We start from the raw sequence: 11,145 nt of genomic DNA, 5'->3' as shown, positions 1-11,145 counted from the left end.
GAGGGACCTTGTTACAGTGGGCTATATGGTGTTGGCAGAGCCGTCCCTAGGGGTGTACGGGGTCCAGGGCACATCAGCCTGTGCAGGGCCCTGGGGGGATGGGGTGAGCAGCCACAGTGAGCAGAGCGGGGCAGGGGGTGGGGGAAGGGAGTGGATAGCCAGCAGCTCTCAGCAGTAGTGGTGCATGGCAGCCACAGCGGGACCTATACACCACTGACCATGGAGGCCCCCAAAGCGCAGGGCCTGGGGCAGTCGCCCCGATTTGCTTCACCCCCCTCCCCCACAGGACAGCTCTGAGTGTTGGATTACTTTAACTATTTATTATGTATCTCATTTCTGCTGACCCTACCAGTATCTCAGAGATAATGGATAGAGGTATTGTAGAGTGAAGTAAGCTCTAACTGGCTGATCAGTTTGCCAGGTGTTGAACACTGCCCCTGACCTAGAAAAACATGTAAGCAGGTGTTTAAGGACTGAGATGCTCAACTAGGAATAGAATGCTCATCGCCTTGCAGAACTGCAATCACACTGGGAAGGTGACGTGATTACAGTTATTATGCATAGGCAGACTTCATTGATAAGAGATTAACTTGGGGCATGATCCAAAGAACTGTCAGTCAATGGGAATCGAGTATCTTGTGACCAGTAATTTACTCTGATTTGCTTACTTTGTGCTACTAGGAAGTGTTGAGGAGGATCCTATGGCTGTAGTAAATATTGGTTTGAATCTTATAAGAAGGTATAAGGCAGAAGATCTGAAAGCTGAAATCAGTAGAAGTAATGTGCTTCACTTAAACACAAAGGAGTCATAGAGACGACACCCGGGCCAGCCAGACAGCATAGGTGGCTACTTTGGGCGGCAAATTAAAGTGGGTGGCAAAAGCAATGTGCACACACCTTGCACATGCTCATTGAGGGCTGTCTTGGGAGTCTAGGCACATGCAGGAGTGAGCAGGGCAGTTCTGGTTCTCCTGAGTCACTGCTCTGGTGCTCTGTCTGGTGCCCATCCCTGGCAGGTCCCAGGGGAGGTAGGCAAAATTTCATTTGGGTAGGATGGCAAAAATCCTTCTGCCACTCTTTGCTGATACAAAACATTAAGGTGATTTGGGGGAGATCACTTAAACTAAAAGCTGTGAGAAAGCTGGCACATGTTGAAGAACATTCAGGTCTGGTTACTCGTATGATCAGGGGACAGCAGGGCAGGCCCTATGAGGACAGGCTGCGGGACCTGAACCTGTTCAGCCTCCAAAAGAGAAGGCTGAGGGGGGATCTAGTGGCCTGTTATAAACTAGTCAGGGGGGATCAGCAGGCATTGGGGAAGTCACTGTTTCCCCGAGCACCACCAGGAGTGACCAGGAATAACGGTCACAAGCTGGCAGAGGGTAGGTTTAGGTTAGATATCAGGAGGCACTACTTCACAGTTCAGGGCGGCTAGGGTCTGGAACCAACTTCCAAGAGAAGTGGTGCAGGCTCCTACCCTGGGGGTGTTTAAGAGGAGGTTAGGTGAACATCTTGCTGGGGTCATTTGACCCCAGTACTCTTTCCTGCCATGGCAGGGGGTCGGACTAGATGATCTGCTCAGGTCCCTTCTGACCCTAGAAACTATGAATCTATGAAACTATGAAGACATCTTCTAGGGATGCCAGTAATACAAAAGTAATACCGTATAAAGCAGGAAGTATGAAAAAGAGATAGTGGGAAAGAAAAAAGATGTGAGGTTTACAGCCATTGGGTGGAATCCATCAGGCAAGATAAAGGATAATTGGGTTAGTTGATAGTTGTATGCATGTACAGCACATGCTTTATCGCTTGCACATGGCTGTTCAAAATATAGAATGTCACATGAAAAAGATCAGTCAAGGTAATCCCTTTAGGGATTTTAGTCATGACTCGGATGGCACTTGCATGATACATGTTTTATAATGCTCTTCAGCATTACCTTCTAAGGTGAAATTTCTCATGATAGTTGTCTCAGAAAATCCTTTTTTAATTAAAAAGAAAACTTTTGTGGAAAACCATAACTGAGCATGAAAATGCTTTCCAGACATTAAAAAAATGCAAGCTAAGTGCTTTTTCCCTTAAAATGACTCAAGCAATTTGACTTTTAACCTTGGCTTATCCTGCATATATTTCTCAGGGAGGAATGTGTGCTTTGCTGCATGTGAAAAATATTGGTTGAGACAATGAAATAGTTTCAGAGGAACAAAAGTATTATCGTGCACATAGACCATTAGTAGTTACTCTCCCTGCCAATTTGCATGCATATTGAATGTAACTGATTATCCAGATACACACTTGCATAGCTCTGGAGAGCTCCATACCCTTTCTGGCAAACCTGCTATCTTCACTATCAATCCCCATTTATCCTATCTGCTGCATTTGTCAGAATTCTGAAGAGGTTCCAGAAGTGTGGTCTTTCTGGAACTGTTGCCTATTACATTGTAAATGAAAATATTCATATCTCTAATGTTATTCACAGGCCTAAAGGTTTCCAGGAATGGGGTGTTAGCTGAAAACTCTTTTAGGCACATACTGTCTTGTGAGTGCATCGTACCAATCCTGTGAGGCCTGACCTCTGTTGCGGCTTGTAGGTGCCTCTATAAAATAAAGAATAAAGAATCATCAGTTTTCCTTTTGTTATTATAAATCTGACATTGACTTCCCACTGCAGCTTTGAAAAATCACATAAGACTTTTATCTTGGAAGGGCCTGAACGCTCTCATTTCCCAGATCAAAGGGAATGGAGGATTTTAGCACTTCACAGAACCGGCCTTTTCCTTTTTTTTTAGTTTACTATTTATAAAATTAAGGGACTAGTTCAGAGCCACCTGCCTCTGGTGTTGTGAAGATTTATTAGTAGATGTTTGTGAAATGCTTTAAAAATGAAAATGTTATGCAAAGGCTAAGTACTATTATAACATCAGCTCTCATTAATCCTCTACATTATCCCATGTATTGCATTATTTGCAGTGGGACCATTGTGCCACTGATTAAGCATGTGCCAGCTTCTTTACTGTAAATATTTCATTTTGTATGCCCAAGGCTAATATTTGGCATATACATGTTCAGCCCATGAGCAAATCCTTTGTATAAATTGAGAAAGATTGACTGTTTTAAGAGAAATGAGAAATAAACATTTTGTTACTTGAATTCTTTGCCCGTCTACTATGAATCTCAAAATTCTCTTTAAAAATGGAATCTTTATTACTTTTGTAATGTACTTGTAATATACATCAGAGAGGTAATATTCAGGGTAAATGGGTTTTCTTTTATATACAATTCTTGAATTAATTTATGCACCCAATATTCTTTTTGGTTCAGGCAGAATCTTGGGTGCTGAAGATGTGAAAAGTGATTGCCACTAGTATAAGAAGGGCAGGGCAAGGGGGGCACCAGCCCCAGGCACCAACTTAGAGGAGGCACCACTATGGATCCCACCCTTCAGGAGTCTTCCATGGCAGGGATGGCCCTATGCAGCCTGGTCATAGGGAGGTGAGCGGGCCCAGCCCCACGCCATGTAGTGTATTTGCAGAGAAAGGGAGTGAGTGAGGGAAGTTGAATACCCTCTCCCACCTCCCAGGCTTTGTCTTGAGAGGCATAGCTCTGCACCTAGAAGTATATCTGAAGTGGGGAAGCAGAGTAAGCAGGGTACCCGGGGTGTCAGCCCTGGCTGGGATGGTGCAGTAGGGTGCAGCGAGTCCATCCCGCAGCTACAGCAGCCTAAGCTCACACTGCTGCAGCTGGAGCTACAGATGGAGGTAAGAGTCCACCCCACCCCCACTGCTGCTTTCCAGTGATCAGCATAATTCTCCCCTATTCCTACCCCTCCACCTCTGTCCCAGGCGCTGAAATATCTACCACACCACTGATTACATTGCCATCATTAAAGAAAACTAATCTGAAACTTAAGGTGCTTACTAAATCACATTCCAAATGTTCCAGGAAAGAAAGCACAAGTGCAATATATGACTATTATGAGGAAATGCATGCATTTAAGAGAGACAATAGCAATTATATAAAAAGAACATGACATCTCAGATACCCATTGTTCTGGGCTGTGGATAGAAGTTAATCTCCCTTCTACATAACTCCCTGACAACAAAATCTAAAGTGGATTAATCCCTATTCTATATAGTTAATTTAGTAAACTTTGTAGTAAAAATAATTACATTTATTTTAACAATCATCAATATGAGAGAGAAAAATGGTCCTCAGCTTCTACATGTATCTGTTCTGCCTATGAACTGGAACTGTAATGTAAGTTCCATGCTCATATAGCAAAGACTATACACTCATATATCATATGCAAAGGAAGGAACATTTTGTTTTCTTTTAACAATTTGCCTGCCAAACTGTATGTACCCATAATTTGGTATGTTAGAGGTGGTATGGTGGTGTGGTCATATCCCCCTTTTGGACCATGCTGCCGGAGCAGCGCCTGGGGACTTTTTTACGTTCCCAGATCAGGTAAGAATTCCCCCCTCAAGTCCTTTTTGTACTCAGCAGCACTTCTGCTCCCCCTACCACCACTGCCTCTGCCTTTGTCTCTGCTGCCTGCAGCTGACCCAGGACTGAAGGAGCTGGAAAGCTGCTCCTGGCCCACTTCAGCCAGGCTTCATAGCTGGGGACAGTGGCAGCAGCAGCAGTGGCAATCGGATTCCTCCTCCCTGCCCTGTCCCCTTGGATGTTCCCTGCCAGCCAAGGAGCAGGCTCAGGGAGGGAGAGCTCCCTTTCCTCCACTGATGCTGTCCCTGGCTGAGCCCAGCTCCTTGCACAGCCTGCCTAGAATGGGGCAGGAGTGTCTCTGGAAATTTCCTGCTCCCTGGGCAGCCAGGGGGAGAGATAGGTGGGGAGGGTGGGCAGCAAATAAGAGGGGAGCGAACATGCCACTAAGCATAGAGGGAAGGGTGCCAAGGTGGGGGCAAGTTAACTAATTCAGGAACTTATGAAAGTCTCCAGCTACTGCTCCTATGGTGTGATCTGCCCATCCGAGAGGGTGGGTGAGCTGGGAGGGGGGTGCAGCTACTCTACAGTGCTGATTGCTGCTCCCGTGTCCTCCTTTAGAAAATCCTGGATCCACCCATGTTTAAGACTGTTCCACTCTGGCCATTTCAAGTAGATGTAAGCCATGAATCTGTTGTATGGTTGTTCATGCTTTCAGGTTAATTGTTCATACAGTGGATAGGCATTTTGTGAAATGTTAGCTGGCATTTTCTGGATCCTGGAAAGCAACCAGACTTGAGGTAAAGATTTCTTTATGTACAGCTGACTGGATAGGTATGATGAATGTTGTAATTAGCATGGATTTTTCATGTTGGGAGAGAGCTTCTGGTGCAGAATTAGCACAACATGATGGGATCATATTGTCAAGCAGACCTAGGATGACTGGTGATGTCTCTAGAGCTTCTGCATGAAGAAGCAGACTTTAATGGGGTCATATGAAAAGCTTGTCTTAACACCCCCATTGCTCAGAATAGTTGGTTGAGGGGCTCTCAACCAAGGGGCAGAGGTGGGTTGTTATTGCAGTTTGAAAGCTGATGACTGACTCAGGTCCATTACAGTGCAGATGCATGTTGGCAGGTCAACTGCTGGTAATACGGTACTAGTAGAGGCTTGTGAGTCAGTTAATACTGCAGTTTACCTGTAGGTGGACATAAGAAATATGCCTGAAAAAGCAGCTACCTTTCAGAGAATAGACTTCTCATTACACTAGAGGTGTTGATGATGCTCATGTGTTCACTTGGTGCTCAGTTTGCTCACCAAGAATAAGCAAATTTATCAGCCGCAAAGGTGGTTATTTTCTAGTCTTGCAGCCTTTGTTTGATCACTGAGCACATTTACAAATACTAATGTGGGACAGTAGAGGAAAGATGCATGATACCAGGTTGCTGGAATCTACTCTTTGCTTGTTGGAAGAAGCAAGATTCTTATTTTTTTTTCTTAATTATATTTTGATTCATAAGGTAGCTGTGGTGAATTATACTGGAGAATCTGCCTACCTACTTTGTTCAGGGTTCATGAAACAATAGTTTGGCAACAGAAAGTTTGCTTGAATGCTTAGCAGTTGCAAGATAGTAGTGGAGTACATCTTTAGCAGACTGAATGTCAAATTTCATTGCCTACAGAACTGTGACCAGCGTGACTGAGGCCTGCATTACCCCTGTGAGGCTAAAAACAAGGCTTATTGCATGAAGTAGTCTCAGAACCCTGCTGGTTTGTAGATGTTATACAGGCAATCTCACTTGACACAATTCTGTCATCTCACATGATAGACAGATGCCTATTACTACTACAGGCAACCAAAAATGACCATATCTCCTAACTAGGGAAAAATGGGAAAGGCATGCCTTGTTTTCTGACAATCTGGCAACACAAGGTGATGTGCAATGCTGTAGTGGGGGGCCTTGGAATATTTTTAACTGTTTTAACCAGGCTTTATTATACAGATGTCAATCTGCTATAATCTGTATGTGATTATGGGCTTAGTGTGATTGATTCTAAGTGGTAAGTTTTTATAAGCTTAATGTGATTTTAGGTTTTATACAATTGTGTTAATTTCAACTTCATTAAAAACTTTTTACAGTACTTCCCTTTCCTCCTTTGCAAGTACCCATACAGCAACCTATTTTACAACACAACAAATTTATTAACCCGCTAAACCAAAAGAAAAGAAAGTATAACAAACACATCACAGGCATTTTATCTTCCTGTTCATAACCTGGTAGTTTAGTGTGCCTTGTGAATTAAAGTGCAAGTGCGCGCATGTGTGGTAGTCTTAAGGGCAAAACATTAAATGCCATAAGGCCATAAAAAAGTGCAATTACATGAGCTCCAGACTGAAAACTGCACAAGCCTATCTCAGTGCTGTCATCTAATAGTATTCCCTCCTGTTCTCTTATCTCTGGCAGAAAGCCTTCCTTGCATTATGTTATTACATAGGGAGTGTGGAGTATACGTAAGTGGAGAGTATGGAGGGCACCGTTTGTTCCAGTACATGCCACCCTAGAGTAACTGAACCGGCTGCAGGACACGGCAATGATGAAAAGAGTCTCTGGGCATTGTGTTTGGCACAGGTACTGGAGCTGTAAAGCAATATGGCTGTGGTGCTGGCAGACGCACCCTATTGATTACTAGACTGATTAGCCAATCCACGAAATTAGATCAGTGCAAGTAGCAAGTTTAGTTTAGTAAACCACCAGCATGATCTTTTTTGCAAGTTTTCTGTAACTGACTGACTAAAATTCCTGTTGTATGAAAAACTGGTAAGCAACACCTGGCCAGGAATAGAGGAAAATTAGTAGAAACAAGAAAGACAAATGCTGAAGTCCGAGGTCTGAGGTCAATAAGGACTTCATCATTTCATACAGTCCTTTGGCTGCCATGCTAGTTTTGATCTCAGGGAATGTGTGACTGAAGTATATTGCAGAGATATCTAATCTAGCTTTAAACAAACTACCAAAAGTTCAGACAGCAGCAGCAGTACTTTAATCACAGCTGCAGAGAGTTCAGTGTGGGCTAATTTACCCTATCAAAAAGGTAAACTGTAACTACATTGTAGACATAACTTGAAGGGCATTATTGCCAAGATAAGCACGGATGCTAGCTGGACCTATACTTCTAGAGTTGTTTCACATTTTTTATAAGTGGCAAACATAATTACAAAGAATCACTGGTTGTATTTTTTTTTCCTTCCATTTTGGATCACACTTTTCAGTGGAGAGGAAGGAAAAAAACAGTACAAATGTCATGGATTATGCCATGAAACAAAACTAAACACATCTTACTGTGTAAAATAGCCATAATAATAATGTTATGAGCCATAATCTGGAAATCTCAACCTAGTAAAACCACAGTGCCTTTCCTGGGCCGCGCTACCAGGTTGAAGATCTGATTCTTGACCATGTACTGCTTCTGAACCAGGCCCATCCCTGAACAGGTCTTTCGAAAATTTATTCAGGACCCAAGCTAGTGGGTTAGAGTGAGCAGGCTGATCAAGGGCTACCAAGTATGTGATATGGCTAATAGGGCTATTAGGTCTTATTTATGGGATTCTGTTGCATCTTTTACTGACTTTTCCCCAGTCCCCATTTCTTTTGGATGAAAATAAGAAGGTTCTGTCAAGGTTCTGGAATGTATTCTTGGAGTAGTGATAAATGCATTGTTGAGTTCCCTGTAGCGAAGGTACCTAGACAGCATGCCACTGCACTTGTGGCTTGCATGTCCTTGTTGTAGTATAGCTGCTTCAGGTGCTTGATCCACTCCCAGCACTGCACATGTATTATTCACTTCTTCCACTGAAACAGTGCTGTAGAGGTGGATTTTTAAGAAGTTCTTGCTAAAATCATAATTCTGGGAAAGCCCATGCTACAGATTAATTACAATCCTAGAGTGCTCCTCTCCCAGGTATCAGCATGATGAGTTGTGAGCATGTTGACATTGGATTGAGCCATTCAAAGACTCAAGTGGACTGAAAATGCCAAGCAAAATGTACAAATGCAGACCTACTTAAACTGAAGTGTCACAATTTTGCAGAAACCACAGAAAACAGTAGTTTCTGCACGTACTGTGTAAAATGGCATATGAATCCATCTTGCTTGTAGCAGAGAAAGCAATAGATGCCCAAGATAACTATGTTCTGCACATTTCATTTGTACCTGGGAGCTAGACAGACTGCAACCTGCCTGTCTTTCAAACAACGCTGGTTCACCTTGTGTCTGCCAATTTTTCTACCATGGCACAAGCTGTAGTGAAGGCTGTTGTAAACTATAGCTTAGAATTTAACAAGATCTCAACATTTCTGTCTGATAACACAGTGTATATGTGCAAAGGTCTCTCTGACGTGCTCCATGGAATGATCCCCAGTGCAATTCAAGTCACCTGCAATGCACGCATCCTTTCTTTAATACGTTAAATTTGGTGCACACCTTTTCCTAATGTTGATAGCCTGGTTTTCTCTTTTAAAAAAGTGTTCAAACATTGTCCAGGCCGTAAGCTTCAATACAGGGAGTCCATCATCAATCAAAGTGGGCATCTACATTCCACTGTGTCACTTCCCCAGAGCCAGTACTTACCAAATGGAATTCATGCTTTAATACACTTTGTTACCATGCAAAGAATATGAAGTACTACCAGCAATTTGTGCATGAGAAGCTTGATATCACACCCAGCATACAGCACATGTTTAAACTACACCATCTCCTAAGACAGGACAACATTGAAAATCAAGTTAAGTTTGTGGCTGAAAATGTGATGTGGTTCATGGAGCTTCCAATATGGTTTGACACTCATCAGGCTTTGATCAACAAGTATACAACAAGTTGATGGATTTGATAAGTTGGGCCAAAGATATGACATCACAACAACTTTCAAACTGCCAATGTGAAAAGCAATGGGGAAGAGAACTGTTCCGGGCAATAGCTGTGAAATTAAATCAGTACAGTCAGTTTCTACCACTGCTATTTAAAAAAGTGGCTGACACCTTTTTCAGTGCTGTTTGTATTTTTTACCCCAATCAGCTGAGTTTTGACCCTCAGCTACTAAAACCAATCTCTGGATGGCAGAAAGAGCATGACAAGGAACTTGCTAACATGTTTCTTGTCAAACATGACATGAACTTTGTCAAAGAATGCCAGATGTCTTTGACTGTGACTGTTTTGAGAAGCTGTTTCTGATTGGTTTCCACATCTCTACAACTTGGCAAAATGCTGCCTTGCCATTCCAACCAATTCAGTGGATACAGAACATGCAATCTTAGTGTATGGACAACTATTCACACCACACAGACCAAGGATGTCAGCTGCAATTGACAGTGGATGCTGCATGCTAGCATTTAACAACTAACATGAACTGTTTATACCAAGGTTAGCATTACTTACTATTACTAAACTTTTTGTAGAATACTAATAATGAATTATGATGATATTAGTTACATTGTATATTGTGTATAAATGTATATTCATAATATATTTCAATTTAGATATGAATTGAACACTTATATTTATAATAATGCAGTAATTTATTTGATATTTCTGTGGACTTTGCTATTTAATTACTCTGCAGTTTTTGTCTTTCAGCCAATCAGCGATGAGAGGCAGGGACGCTAGGGCCCCTAGGCCAATCAGCGGCAAGGGGGGCTAGCTGCAAACAGACTAGAAAATCGAAAGTCCTTCTGTCTCGCCATGATTTAGGTAGGTCCCTATATATAAAATAGCAGGTAGCTTCTAATGTGTGAAGTGTGAGTGGGAAATTAGTAAGTAAGAAGGCCAGAAGATATAGATATAGGAAACTCTGTGAAAGGCCATGGAAGACTATGTAGGTGTGAGCCTAGCCATGACCTTGGTATCTCCATACTGCAAAGTGACAGAATCACAGATCTATATATTCACTGATTCCGTCTCCCAAATTAGCTTGCTTGCTTGAGTTTAGCTTTGCCTTAGAGCAGTGGTTCTCAACCTTTGGTACTTTATGTACTTCCTGCCGACTGATATGGCAAAAGCAAAACCGGAAGTCCCATTGTTTCACCACCGTGAGCTGAGTCCCACTTTTTCCACCACAGGCCAGGGCAAAGCAGCCTGCATGGGGCCTCCCTCCCTATCCCCTGGTGCACTGACGATGGGGAGTGAAAGCCCCGGCGCTCCGGACACAGCGGGAAGGGTGGTGGCTGGAACTTCAGCCCAAGCAGCCAAAGACCAAAATGCAGCACCCGTGTACCCCCTGCCCATGTCTCATGTACCCCTGGGGGTATGTGTACCATGGGTTGAAAAACATTGCCTTAGGGTTTTAGGGCATTTAAAGGCTTTGAGAATTGATGATAGAGAGATTTGGACAACTTTGTGCACTACAACACAGGGAGAGTCTGCAGTACAGACATACTATAAGTGGTTACCAGGCCTGTCCCACCAGGATGGAGAAAATGAAGTAAGGACAGGTGTAAAGTTGAAACGGTGCTAACTTTAGAGCACCTTAACTAAATATTTTCTGACCTTCAGAAAATATTCTCTTATGACTCTAGTGTTCTGAGTATTGTTTTAGCTCAACAAAATATTGTCTAAGCAATTATTTTGAGAGAGAATATAACTGTTTCTTAGATGCATGAATCATTAAAACAACTGGTGATGGCAGATAAGATAACATAAAAGGTTAGGG

At 42.8% G+C, this 11,145-nt stretch overlaps 1 pseudogene; it reads left to right on the top strand.

The window, feature by feature from the left end:
- The first annotated feature begins 8,731 nt into the window (after nt 1-8,731).
- On the top strand, nt 8,732-9,840 carry LOC149872871 (uncharacterized; annotated as a pseudogene).
- The last annotated feature ends 1,305 nt before the right edge of the window (nt 9,841-11,145 follow it).

This window comes from Crocodylus siamensis, chromosome 1 (genome assembly GCF_052110815.1).
Source record: "Crocodylus siamensis isolate JL-2025a chromosome 1, ASM5211081v1, whole genome shotgun sequence".
Taxonomy (NCBI): Eukaryota; Metazoa; Chordata; order Crocodylia; family Crocodylidae; genus Crocodylus; species Crocodylus siamensis.
Note: the sequence above shows the minus strand (reverse complement) of the source record. Positions and strands in the feature narration are given on the sequence as shown.